Genomic DNA, 12,500 nt, shown 5'->3' with positions numbered 1-12,500 from the left:
GATCCTGTAATAATGCAGTGTCTGTATATTTTATCTAGTATTAATGCAGTGTCTGTAAATCTGATCTAGTATTAATGCAGTGTCTGTATATATTATCTAGTATTAAGGCAGTGTCTGTATATCTGATCTGGTCCAGTATTAATGAAGTGTCTGTATATATTTTCTAGTATTAATGCAGTTTCTGTATATCTGATCTGGTCCAGTATTAATGCAGTGTCTGTATAGCTGATCCAGTATTAATGCAGTGTCTGTAAATCTGATCTGATCTAGTATTAATGCAGTGTCTGTGTATCTTATCTAGTATTAATGCAGTGTCTGTATATCTGATCTGGTCCAGTATTAATGCAGTGTCTGTAAATCTGATCGGATCTAGTATTAATGCAGTGTCTGTATATCTTATCTAGTATGAATGCAGTGTCTGTGTATCTTATCTACTATTAGTTCAGTGTCTGTATATTTGATCTAGTATTAATGCAGTGTCTGTATATCTTATCTAGTATTAATGCAGTGTCTGTAAATCTGACCTGGTCCAGTATTAATGCAGTGTCTGTATATCTGATCTACTATTACTTCAGTGTCTGTATATCTGATCTAGTATTAATGCAGTGTCTGTATATCTGATCTAGTATTAATGCAGTGTCTGTATATCTGATCTAGTATTAATGCAGTGTCTGTATATCTGATCTATTCTAGTATTAATGCAGTGTCTGTATATCTGATCTAGTATTAATGCAGTGTCTGTAAATCTGATCTAGTATTAATGCAGTGTCTGTATATCTGATCTAGTATTAATGCAGTGTCTGTATATCTGATCTAGTATTAATGCAGTGTCTGTATATCTGATCTAGTATTAATGCAGTGTCTGTATATCTGATCTGATCCAGTAATAATGCAGTGTCTGTATATCTGATCTAGTATTAATGCAGTGTCTGTATATCTGATCTATTCTAGTATTAATGCAGTGTCTGTATATCTGATCCAGTATTAATGCAGTGTCTGTAAATCTGATCTGATCTAGTATTAATGCAGTGTCTGTATATCTGATCTATTCTAGTATTAATGCAGTGTCTGTAAATCTGACCTGGTCCAGTATTGATGCAGTTCCTGTTTATCTGATCTGATCCAGTATTAATGCAGTGTCTGTATATCTTATCTAGTATCAATGCAGTGTCTGTAAATCCAATCTATTCTAGTATTAATGCAGTGTCTGTAAATCTGATCTGACCTAGTATTAATGCAGTGTCTTTAAAGCTGATCTGGTCCAGTATTAATGCAGTTCCTGTTTATCTGACACAATCACTGTGACCAATATATACATACACACACTCACTGTGTACAATATATAAATACACATATGTATATTCACACACAAACATTGAGAAATTGTCATGTGTGAGTGAGTGAGTGAGTGAGTGAGTGAGTGAGTGAGTGAGTGAGTGAGTGAGTGAGTGAGTGAGTGAGAGAGAGAGAAAGAAAGTGAGTGAGAGAGAGAGTGAGAGAGAGTGAGTGAGAGAGTGAGTGAGAGAGTGAGTGAGTGAGTGAGTGAGTGAGAGAGTGAGTGAGAGAGTGAGTGAGTGAGTGAGTGAGTGAGTGAGTGAGTGAGTGAGAGAGTGAGTGAGAGAGTGAGAGAGTGAGTGAGTGAGTGAGTGAGTGAGTGAGTGAGTGAGTGAGTGAGTGAGTGAGTGAGTGAGTGAGTGAGAGAGTCAGTGAGAGAGTGAGTGAGAGAGTCAGTGAGAGAGTGAGTGAAGAAAGGAGGGGGAACGACAGCAATCCCAGCCTGTAGACCGGCTCTGCAGACACACCCTTCTCTAAACAACCAGTCTCTACTGAGAGAATGTTTCACACCACATATTCAGCTCAAACACACACTCACACTCACACTCATACTCACAAACACACACACACTCACGCTCACGCTCACACTCTTATAGAAAGAAAGAGTTAGAGAAAGAAAGAGACAGAGAGAGAGAGAGAGAGAGAGAGAGAGAGAGAGAGAGAGAGAGAGAGAGAGAGAGAGAGAGAGAGAGAGAGAGAGAGAGAGAGAGAGAGAGAGAGAGAGAGAGAGAGAGAGAGAGAGAGAGAGAGAGAGAGAGAGAGAGAGAGAGTGAGAAAGAGAGAGAGAGAGGGTGGGAGATGGGAGTGAAGGGATAGAAGTGTAAGGTGCTGTGTGTTCTCCATATGCTGACAGAGGCTGAGTCAGTGAGCCACTGTGCCCGCTCTGAAGGCTCTACTCCTGGGAGAGACAGACCCTCCAGCCCCCCGAGCCTGGAGGGTGGGGCCCACCACCCACCCACCACACACCCACCGCACAGAGAAGGAGGAAGCGACAAGAGAGGAGAAAAGAAAGCCTTGGTGGTAGGTTGTCCCAGTCAACCGTTGTTCAGTGATGACATCAGGACCATGTGACCAGGTCTATCCAGTGACTGCCAGAGGAAGGAGACTAAGTTTAAAGCTGGTGTCTGTCTGTCTGTCGGGTAGTGTGAGGCTCCGCTCTCCTCGCCTCCCAGGAACCACACAAAAACACTCAGCCCTCTGAGTAACAGACAGACCTCTGGAGTGTAAATGGTTAATGTGATCGGGTCATCATTTGTAGCAGGCGCTACGCAGAGCAACCAAGGACGTTCCAACGCGTCCAGACCTGGTCTGTACATGTGGTCGTCTGAATTCTTGAAACCAGAAAGAGTTTCTTGTGATTGGTTTTGTCCTTTTCTCAGTGGTACGTGCTCTTGGTTCTCCGTGGTACGAGCTCTTGGTTCTCCGTGGTACGTGCTCTTAGTTTAGGATCTAGAGGCCATTGGTCAGGGGCCAGGGGTCACGCTAACCACAGTGGAACCACAAGGCTGAATTTCACAGCAACCAGGAGGAGTCATGGCATCTAACAGTCTATTCAGTACAGTTCCACCATGGCAACAGAACTTCTGGGGTGAGTACATTACTCTACTGTGTTACTCTACTGTGTTACTGTGTTACTGTGTTACTCTACTGTGTTACTCTACTGTGTTACTCTACTGTGTTACTCTACTGTGTTACTGTGTTACTCTACTGTGTTACTCTACTGTGTTACTCTACTGTGTTACTCTACTGTGTTACTGTGTTACTCTACTGTGTTACTCTACTGTGTTACTGTGTTACTCTACTGTGTTACTCTACTGTGTTACTCTACTGTGTTACTCTACTGTGTTACTGTGTTACTCTGCTGTGTTACTGTGTTACTCTACTGTGTTACTGTGTTACTCTACTGTGTTACTGTGTTACTCTACTGTGTTACTGTGTTACTCTACTGTGTTACTCTACTGTGTTACTCTACTGTGTTACTCTACTGTGTTACTCTACTGTGTTACTGTGTTACTCTACTGTGTTACTCTACTGTGTTACTGTGTTACTCTACTGTGTTACTCTACTGTGTTACTCTACTGTGTTACTCTACTGTGTTACTGTGTTACTCTACTGTGTTACTGTGTTACTCTACTGTGTTACTCTACTGTGTTACTCTACTGTGTTACTCTACTGTGTTACTCTACTGTGTTACTCTACTGTGTTACTCTACTGTGTTACTCTACTGTGTTACTCTACTGTGTTACTGTGTTACTCTACTGTGTTACTCTACTGTGTTACTCTACTGTGTTACTCTACTGTGTTACTCTACTGTGTTACTCTACTGTGTTACTCTACTGTGTTACTGTGTTACTCTACTGTGTTACTCTACTGTGTTACTCTACTGTGTTACTCTACTGTGTTACTCTACTGTGTTACTCTACTGTGTTACTCTACTATGTTACTCTACTGTGTTACTCTACTGTGTTACTCTACTGTGTTACTGTGTTACTCTACTGTGTTACTCTACAGTGTTACTGTGTTACTGTGTTACTATACTGTGTTACTCTACTGTGTTACTGTGTTACTCTACTGTGTTACTCTACTGTGTTACTGTGTTACTGTGCTACTCTACTGTGTTACTCTACTGTGTTACTGTGTTACTCTACTGTGTTACTCTACTGTGTTACTGTGTTACTCTACTGTGTTACTCTACTGTGTTACTCTACTGTGTTACTCTACTGTGTTACTGTGTTACTCTACTGTGTTACTCTACTGTGTTACTCTACTGTGTTACTCTACTGTGTTACTGTGTTACTCTGCTGTGTTACTGTGCTACTCTACTGTGTTACTGTGTTACTCTACTGTGTTACTCTACTGTGTTACTGTGTTACTCTACTGTGTTACTCTACTGTGGTACTGTGTTACTCTACTGTGTTACTGTGTTACTCTACTATGTTACTCTACTGTGTTACTCTACTGTGTTACTGTGTTACTCTACTGTGTTACTCTACTGTGTTACTGTGTTACTCTACTGTGTTACTCTACTGTGTTACTTTGTTACTCTACTATGTTACTCTACTGTGTTACTCTACTGTGTTACTCTACTGTGTTACTCTACTGTGTTATTCTACTGTGTTACTCTACTGTGTTACTGTGTTACTCTACTATGTTACTCTACTGTGTTACTCTACTGTGTTACTCTACTGTGTTGCTCTACTGTGTTACTGTGTTACTCTACTATGTCACTCTACTATGTTACTCTACTGTGTTACTCTACCTTGTGACTTTTTTGTCAGTTGGGTTATGGTCAAGGTCATGGGTTGGGGTCTGGGTTTGGGTTAGTGTCAATGTTAGGGGATGTGGATTGGGGGTTTGGTGAGGGGGATCAGCTAAAGTCAAGGAATATTTTGCAATAACATCAACTCTCATTTAGTGACTTGTGGTTTGTAAATATGATCTGTCTAAAAGCCTGACTGTGAGATAATGAACGCCGTGATGTTGTTAGTCTGAGACGACGTGTTAAACCTCGACAACCCATAGAACCAAAAAAACTCTCGGAAAGACATTCACAAACAATGTAAACAATGTAGTCAAGAACAGAAAGGAAATAAGGAGAAGCAAGATGAGGAGAGAACATGGCAGAGAGGGGATGGCAGAGAGGGGATGGCAGAGAGGGGATGGCAGAGAGGGGATGGCAGAGAGGGGATTGGCAGAGAGGGGATAGCAGAGAGGGGATGGCAGAGATGTTATTGGCAGAGAGGGGATGGCAGAGAGGGATGGCAGAGAGGGGATTGGCAGAGAGGGGATGGCAGAGATGTTATGGCAGAGAGGGGTTGGCAGAGAGGGGATGGCAGAGAGGGGATGGCAGAGAGGGATGGCAGAGAGGGGATGGCAGAGAGGGGATGGCAGAGAGGGGATTGGCAGAGATGTTATGGCAGAGAGGGATGGCAGAGAGGGGATGGCAGAGAGGGGATTGGCAGAGAGGGGATGGCAGAGAGGGGATTGCAGAGAGGGATTGGCAGAGAGGGGATTGGCAGAGAGGGGATTGGCAGAGATGTTATGGCAGAGAGGGGATGGCAGAGAGGGGATGGCAGAGAGGGGATGGCAGAGAGGGATGGCAGAGAGGGGATGGCAGAGAGGGGATGGCAGAGAGGGGATTGCAGAGAAGGGATGGCAGAGAGGGGATGGCAGAGAGGGGATGGCAGAGAGGGGGTGGCAGAGAGGGGATGGCAGAGAGGGGATGGCAGAGAGGGGATTGCAGAGAGGGGATGGCAGAGAGGGGATGGCAGAGAGGGGATGGCAGAGAGGGGATGGCAGAGAGTTATGGCAGAGATGTTATGGCAGAGAGGGGATGGCAGAGAGGGGATGGCAGAGAGGGGATTGGCAGAGATGTTATGGCAGAGAGGGGATAGCAGAGAGGGGATGGCAGAGAGGGGATGGCAGAGAGGGGATGGCAGAGAGGGGATGGCAGAGAGGGGATGGCAGAGATGTTATGGCAGATAGGGGATGGCAGAGAGGGGATGGCAGAGAGGGGATGGCAGAGAGGGGATTGGCAGAGAGGGGATTGGCAGAGAGGGGATGGCAGAGAGGGGATGGCAGAGAGGGGATGGCAGAGAGGGGATGGCAGAGAGGGGATGGCAGAGGGGGATGGCAGAGAGGGGATGGCAGAGAGGGATTGGCAGAGAGGGGATTGGCAGAGATGTTATGGCAGATAGGGGATGGCAGAGAGGGGATGGCAGAGAGGGGATGGCAGAGAGGGGATGGCAGAGATGTTATGGCAGAGAGGGGATGGCAGAGAGGGGATTGGCAGAGAGGGGGTGGCAGAGAGGGGATGGCAGAGATGTTATGGCAGAGAGGGGATGGCAGAGAGGGGATGGCAGAGAGGGGATGGCAGAGATGTTATGGCAGAGAGGGGATGGCAGAGAGGGGATGGCAGAGAGGGGATGGCAGAGAGGGGATGGCAGAGAGGGGATGGCAGAGAGGGGATGGCAGAGAGGGGATGGCAGAGAGGGGATGGCAGAGAGGGGATGGCAGAGAGGGGATGGCAGAGAGGGGATGGCAGAGAGGGGATGGCAGAGAGGGGATGGCAGAGAGGGGATGGCAGAGAGGGGATGGCAGAGAGGGGATGGCAGAGAGGGGATGGCAGAGAGGGGATGGCAGAGAGGGGATGGCAGAGAGGGGATGGCAGAGAGGGGATGGCAGAGAGGGGATTGGAGAGGGGATGGCAGAGAGGGGATGGCAGAGAGGGGATGGCAGAGAGGGGATAGCAGAGAGGGGATGGCAGAGAGGGGATGGCAGAGAGGGGATAACAGAGAGGGATGGCAGAGAGGGGATGGCAGAGAGGGGATGGCAGAGAGGGGATGGCAGAGAGGGGATGGCAGAGAGGGGATGGCAGAGAGGGGATGGCAGAGAGGGGATGGCAGAGAGGGGATAGCAGAGAGGGGATGGCAGAGAGGGGATAGCAGAGAGGGGATGGCAGAGAGGGGATGGCAGAGAGGGGATAGCAGAGAGGGGATGGCAGAGAGGGGATGGCAGAGAGGGGATAGCAGAGAGGGGATAGCATGTGTTTGGTGCTCACAGAACCGTTGTGTTTTAACAGTATTTGAACTGTTAAAACTGTGTTATAGCTGTTTCAATAGTGTTTTAACTGTGTGCAGATGTTAATGGTCACATGGTTAGCAGATGTTAATGGTCACATGGTTAGCAGATGTTAACGGTCGCATGGTTAGCAGATGTTAACGGTCGCATGGTTAGCAGATGTTAATTGTTACATGGTTAGCAGATGTTAATGGTCACATGGTTAGCAGATGTTAACGGTCACATGGTTAGCAGATGTTAATTGTCACATGGTTAGCAGATGTTATTGGTCACATGGTTAGCAGATGTTAATGGTCACATGGTTAGCAGATGTTAATGGTCACATGGTTAGCAGATGTTATTGGTCACATGGTTAGCAGATGTTAATGGTCACATGGTTAGCAGATGTTAATGGTCACATGCACATGGTTAGCAGATGTTAATCGTCACATGGTTAGTAGATGTTAATGTAAGTGTAGCGAAATGCTGGTGCTTCTAGTTACGACAGTGCAGTAATATCTAACAAGTAATCTAACAATTGCACAGTGGTTATTAAGACTAGTCTCACATTCTGTATACACCCGCACATACCCACATTCTGTATACACCCGTACATACCTACATACTATATACACCCGTACATACCCACATTCTATATACACCCGCACATACCCACATTCTGTATACACCCGTACATACCCACATTCTGTATACACCCGATACCTTACTATATACACCCGTACATACCCACATTCTGTATACACCCGTACATACCCACATTCTGTATACACCCGTACATATTCTGTATACACCCGTCATACCCATTCTGTATACACCCGTACATAGCACATTCTGTATACACCCGTCATACCCATTCTGTATACACCCGTACATACCCACATTCTGTATACACCCGTACATACCCACATTCTGTATACACCCGTACATACCCACATTCTATATACACCCGTACATACCCACATTCTGTACACATGGTTACCACATTCTGTAATTGTCACGTACATACCCATGTTATGGTACATACCCACATTCTATATGGTACATACCAGATTCTGTTAACCCGTACATACCCACATACTATATAGACCCGTACATACCCACATTCTGTACACACCCGTACATACCCAATTCTGGTGCATACCCACATACTATATACACCCGTACATACCCACATTCTATAGTACAGTAATATTCTATATACAATACATAATCTAACACCCGTACATACCCACATGCACAGTGGTTATTACCCACATTCTGTATACACCCGTACATACCCACATTCTGTATACACCCGTACATACCCACATTCTGTATACACCCGTACATACCCACATACTATATACACCCGTACATACCCACATTCTATATACACCCGTACATACCCACATTCTATATACACCCGTACATACCCACATACTATATACACCCGTACATACCCACATTCTATATACACCCGTACATACCCACATTCTATATACACCCGTACATACCCACATTCTGTATACACCCGTACATACCCACATACTATATACACCCGTACATACCCACATTCTGTATACACCCGTACATACCCACATTCTATATACACCCGTACATACCCACATTCTGTATACACCCGTACATACCCACATACTATATACACCCGTACATACCCACATTCTATATACACCCGTACATACCCACATTCTGTATACACCCGTACATACCCACATTCTGTATACACCCGTACATACCCACATACTATATACACCCGTACATACCCACATTCTGTATACACCCGTACATACCCACATTCTGTATACACCCGTACATACCCACATTCTATATACACCCGTACATACCCACATACTATATACACCCGTACATACCCACATTCTGTATACACCCGTACATACCCACATTCTGTACACACCCGTACATACCCACATTCTATATACACCCGTACATACCCACATACCGTACCTTTTATGTCCTCTGTCTGTCTTGTTTTTATTTCTACCTTGATTCCTGACTCATTTTGGTTTCAGGTTCTTCTTTGTTCCAGTTCCTTGTTTTTGGGGATTTAATATTTCCCACTTTTATCTATTTATAAATACTGCACATTAAAAATAGAAAACAAATTATTTTACAACATTCCCTAACATGATTATTATAGTGTATTTATAATTGATTAATTAATCGTTGTGTTTTATTATTTCCATGTATTTGTTTTATTACAATCCTACCGTTAATAGTACTTCCAAATTATTTAGATGGAGTGATCTTGGTTTCTTGGGAACAGTTTGTTTATGAATCTTTAGCTTGTCAATGATGAAGTTTGTCGACTGCGAGAGCTACATGTCTCCCTTATATTCTATTGTCTTCGAAGATTGGATTCTCCCTCTCTGTGGCCGATGTTGTGTGTGTGAGATCACAAGCTATGCTTTTGAGGAACAAGTTTTGATTTATTTTATTAAACGTACGAGTTTGTCAACTTATTCATTGTCTTTTGTTTGGAGCTCTCCTGTCAACATTGAGAAACGACAGGCATATTATTCCTTAGAGAACAGTGGAGGCTCCTCAGAGGAGAATAAGGAGGACCATCCTCCTCAGTGAATTCCAGAAAAATAAAATTGTGAAATATTTAAAAAGTGATCATTTTTTTTATAAAACTATACTAAATATATATTCAGATGGTCTGATAGTTCTTCAGGTGCCTTGTGGCAAACTCCACGTGGGCTGTCGTGTGCCTTTTACTGAGGAGTTGCTTCCGTTTGGCCGCTCTTCCATAAATGCCTATTTGGTGGAGTGCTGTAGAGATGGTTGTCCTTCTGGAAGGTTCTCCCATCTCCACAGAGGAACTCTGGTGCTCTGTCAGAGTGACTGTCAGGTTCTTGGTCACCTCCCTGACCAAGGCCCTTCTCCACCGATTACTCAGTTTGGCCGGACGGCCAGCTCTAGGAATTGTTTTGGTGCTTCCAAACTTCTTCCAATTATTTAAGAATGATAGAGGTTACTGTGTTTTGGGGGACCTTCAATGCTGCAGATATTTTGTAGTGCCCTTCCCCAGATCTGTGCCTCGACACAATCCTGTCTCGGAGCTCTATGACCAATTTTCTTAAACCTCTTGGTTTTTGCTCTGACATGTGTTTTAAACTGTGGGACCTTATATGACCAGGGCTGTGCCTTTCCAAATCATGTCCAATCAAATGAATTGACCACAGGTCGACTCCAGTCAAGTTGTAGCAACATCTCAAGTAAGATCAATGGAAACAGGATGCACCTGAGCTCAAGGTCGAGTCTCATAGCAAAAGGTCTATATAGTAAATAATAAATAAGGTATTTTTAGTTTTCTTTTATACATTTTTTGCCAACATTTATAAAAACCTGTTTTTTGCTTTGTCAAAATGTGGTATTGTGTGTAGATTGATGAGGAAAACATGATTTTAATCCATTTTTGAATATGGCTGTAGAGTAACAAAATGTGTAAAAAGTGAAAGGGTGTGAATGTACTGTCCTCCTCTCATTCCGCAGCCAATGGTTCTGTTGCTTGGTGTGTTAACACTTTGGTTCTGTTGCTTGGTGTGTTAACACTTTGCTACTGGTGTGTGACGTTACCACTTTATCCTCCAGAATACTCAGATAGTAGCGTTTTACTATTCTAACTGGTAATAAACTATCTAATAAAGATGTGTGGGCTGAAGATTCAAATTATATACTGTGGTTTTTACAACTTTCCCAAAATATTTTCTAACAAGTTCCCCAGTAGTAAAACACAACAATAGCTTCAGCTGCTTTCCAAACTGTTAAGCAAGAAACGACATGCGTGATATTTTCCCTGTAGCGTGTGTGTGTGTGTGTGTGTGTGTGTGTGTGTGTGTGTGTGTGTGTGTGTGTGTGTGTGTGTGTGTGTGTGTGTGTGTGTGTGTGTGTGTGTGTGTGTGTGTGTGTGTGTGTGTGTGTGTGTGTGTGTGTGTCTGTCTGTGTGTGTGTGTGTGTGTGTGTGTGTGTGTGTGTGTGTGTGTGTGTGTGTGTGTGTGTGTGTGTGTCTGTCTGTGTGTGTGTGTGTGTGTGTGTGTGTGTGTGTGTGTGTGTGTGTGTGTGTGTGTGTGTGTGTGTGTGTGTGTGTGTGTGTGTGTGTGTATATATATATACAGCATATAGTGGATAAATGATTCTCATCTTCAGAAGCTCATCACCTCAGGACTCTGTCAGGAAGAGACCTCCACTGACTGTAAGGCTCGGCCTGCATCCCAAACGGTACCCTGTCTAAATGGGTCCTGGTCTAAAGTAGTGCACTATATAGGGAATAGGGTGACATAGGGTCCTGGTCTAAAGTAGTGCACTATATAAGGAATAGGGTGACATAGGGTCCTGGTCTAAAGTAGTGCACTATATAAGGAATAGGGTGACATAGGGCTCTGGTCTAAAGTAGTGCACTATATAGGGAATAGGGGTGACATAGGGTCCTGGTCTAAAGTAGTGCACTATATAGGGAATAGGGTGACATAGGGCTCTGGTCTAAAGTAGTGCACTATATAGGGAATAGGGTGCCATAGGGCTCTGGTCTAAAGTAGTGCACTATATAGGGAATAGGGTGACATAGGGCTCTGGTCTAAAGTAGTGCACTATATAGGGAATAGGGTGACATAGGGCTCTGGTCTAAAGTAGTGCACTATATAAGGAATAGGGTGACATAGGGCTCTGGTCTAAAGTAGTGCACTATATAGGGAATAGGGTGACATAGGGCCCTGGTCTAAAGTAGTGCACTATCTAGGGAATAGGGTGCCATGTAGTGCCCTATCTAGGGAATAGGTTACCATGTAGTGCCCTATCTAGGGAATAGGGTACCATGTAGTGCACTATATAGGGAATAGGGTACCATGTAGTGCCCTATCTAGGGAATAGGTGGCCAGTATGGTATCATCTCATTGTTCTTCATTTATTGACTTTCCCACATATAATTGATAAACAGCTGTGATTGGCTGACAACGATGCTGACCTGTGATTCCAAACAAACAATAACGGTTGAAAGCAGACAATAAACATCTGTGTGAAATAGAGCGCGTTGAGTTAGTTTATATGATGTCTCATACTTCCCCCTGAGGGGGATCAGCAGTCTTTTAGAGAATCCCTCAGAGAGAATACTATGCCACAATTACTGAGGTTCCGTCCCAATTCATAGCTTTTTCCCTATGTAGTGCACTACTTTGGACCAGGGCCCATAGTGAAAATGGTGCCTTTTGGGATGTACTGATATTATGACATAATAACCGAGTAAGGGAATGGAGCTGGATAATGAGTTGCTGGAATGTGATGTGTGAATACAGAGCTTTACTGAAGCTGTGAAAAGCTTGACATTGTAATGCTGCAGCATTAAATGGAAAACAACTTAAACTTCAGGATTATTTTGCCGGCGTCAGATGAAGTTGAGGAAACCATTTGTATATCTCTGCGTGCAGTTTTTGAAGGAAGTTGTTTGCGTTAGCACAATGGCTAACTAGCGTTAGCACAATGGCTAACTAGCGTTAGCACAATGACTGAAAGTCTATGGTAAAACACGCTATATTCAGACTTTACAGGATTCAGCGACCCTTTAATCT

This window comes from Oncorhynchus keta, chromosome 19 (assembly GCF_023373465.1).
Source record: "Oncorhynchus keta strain PuntledgeMale-10-30-2019 chromosome 19, Oket_V2, whole genome shotgun sequence".
Classification (NCBI taxonomy): domain Eukaryota; kingdom Metazoa; phylum Chordata; class Actinopteri; order Salmoniformes; family Salmonidae; genus Oncorhynchus; species Oncorhynchus keta.
The sequence above is the reverse complement of the archived record's forward strand: the minus strand, read 5'-3'. Positions refer to the sequence as shown.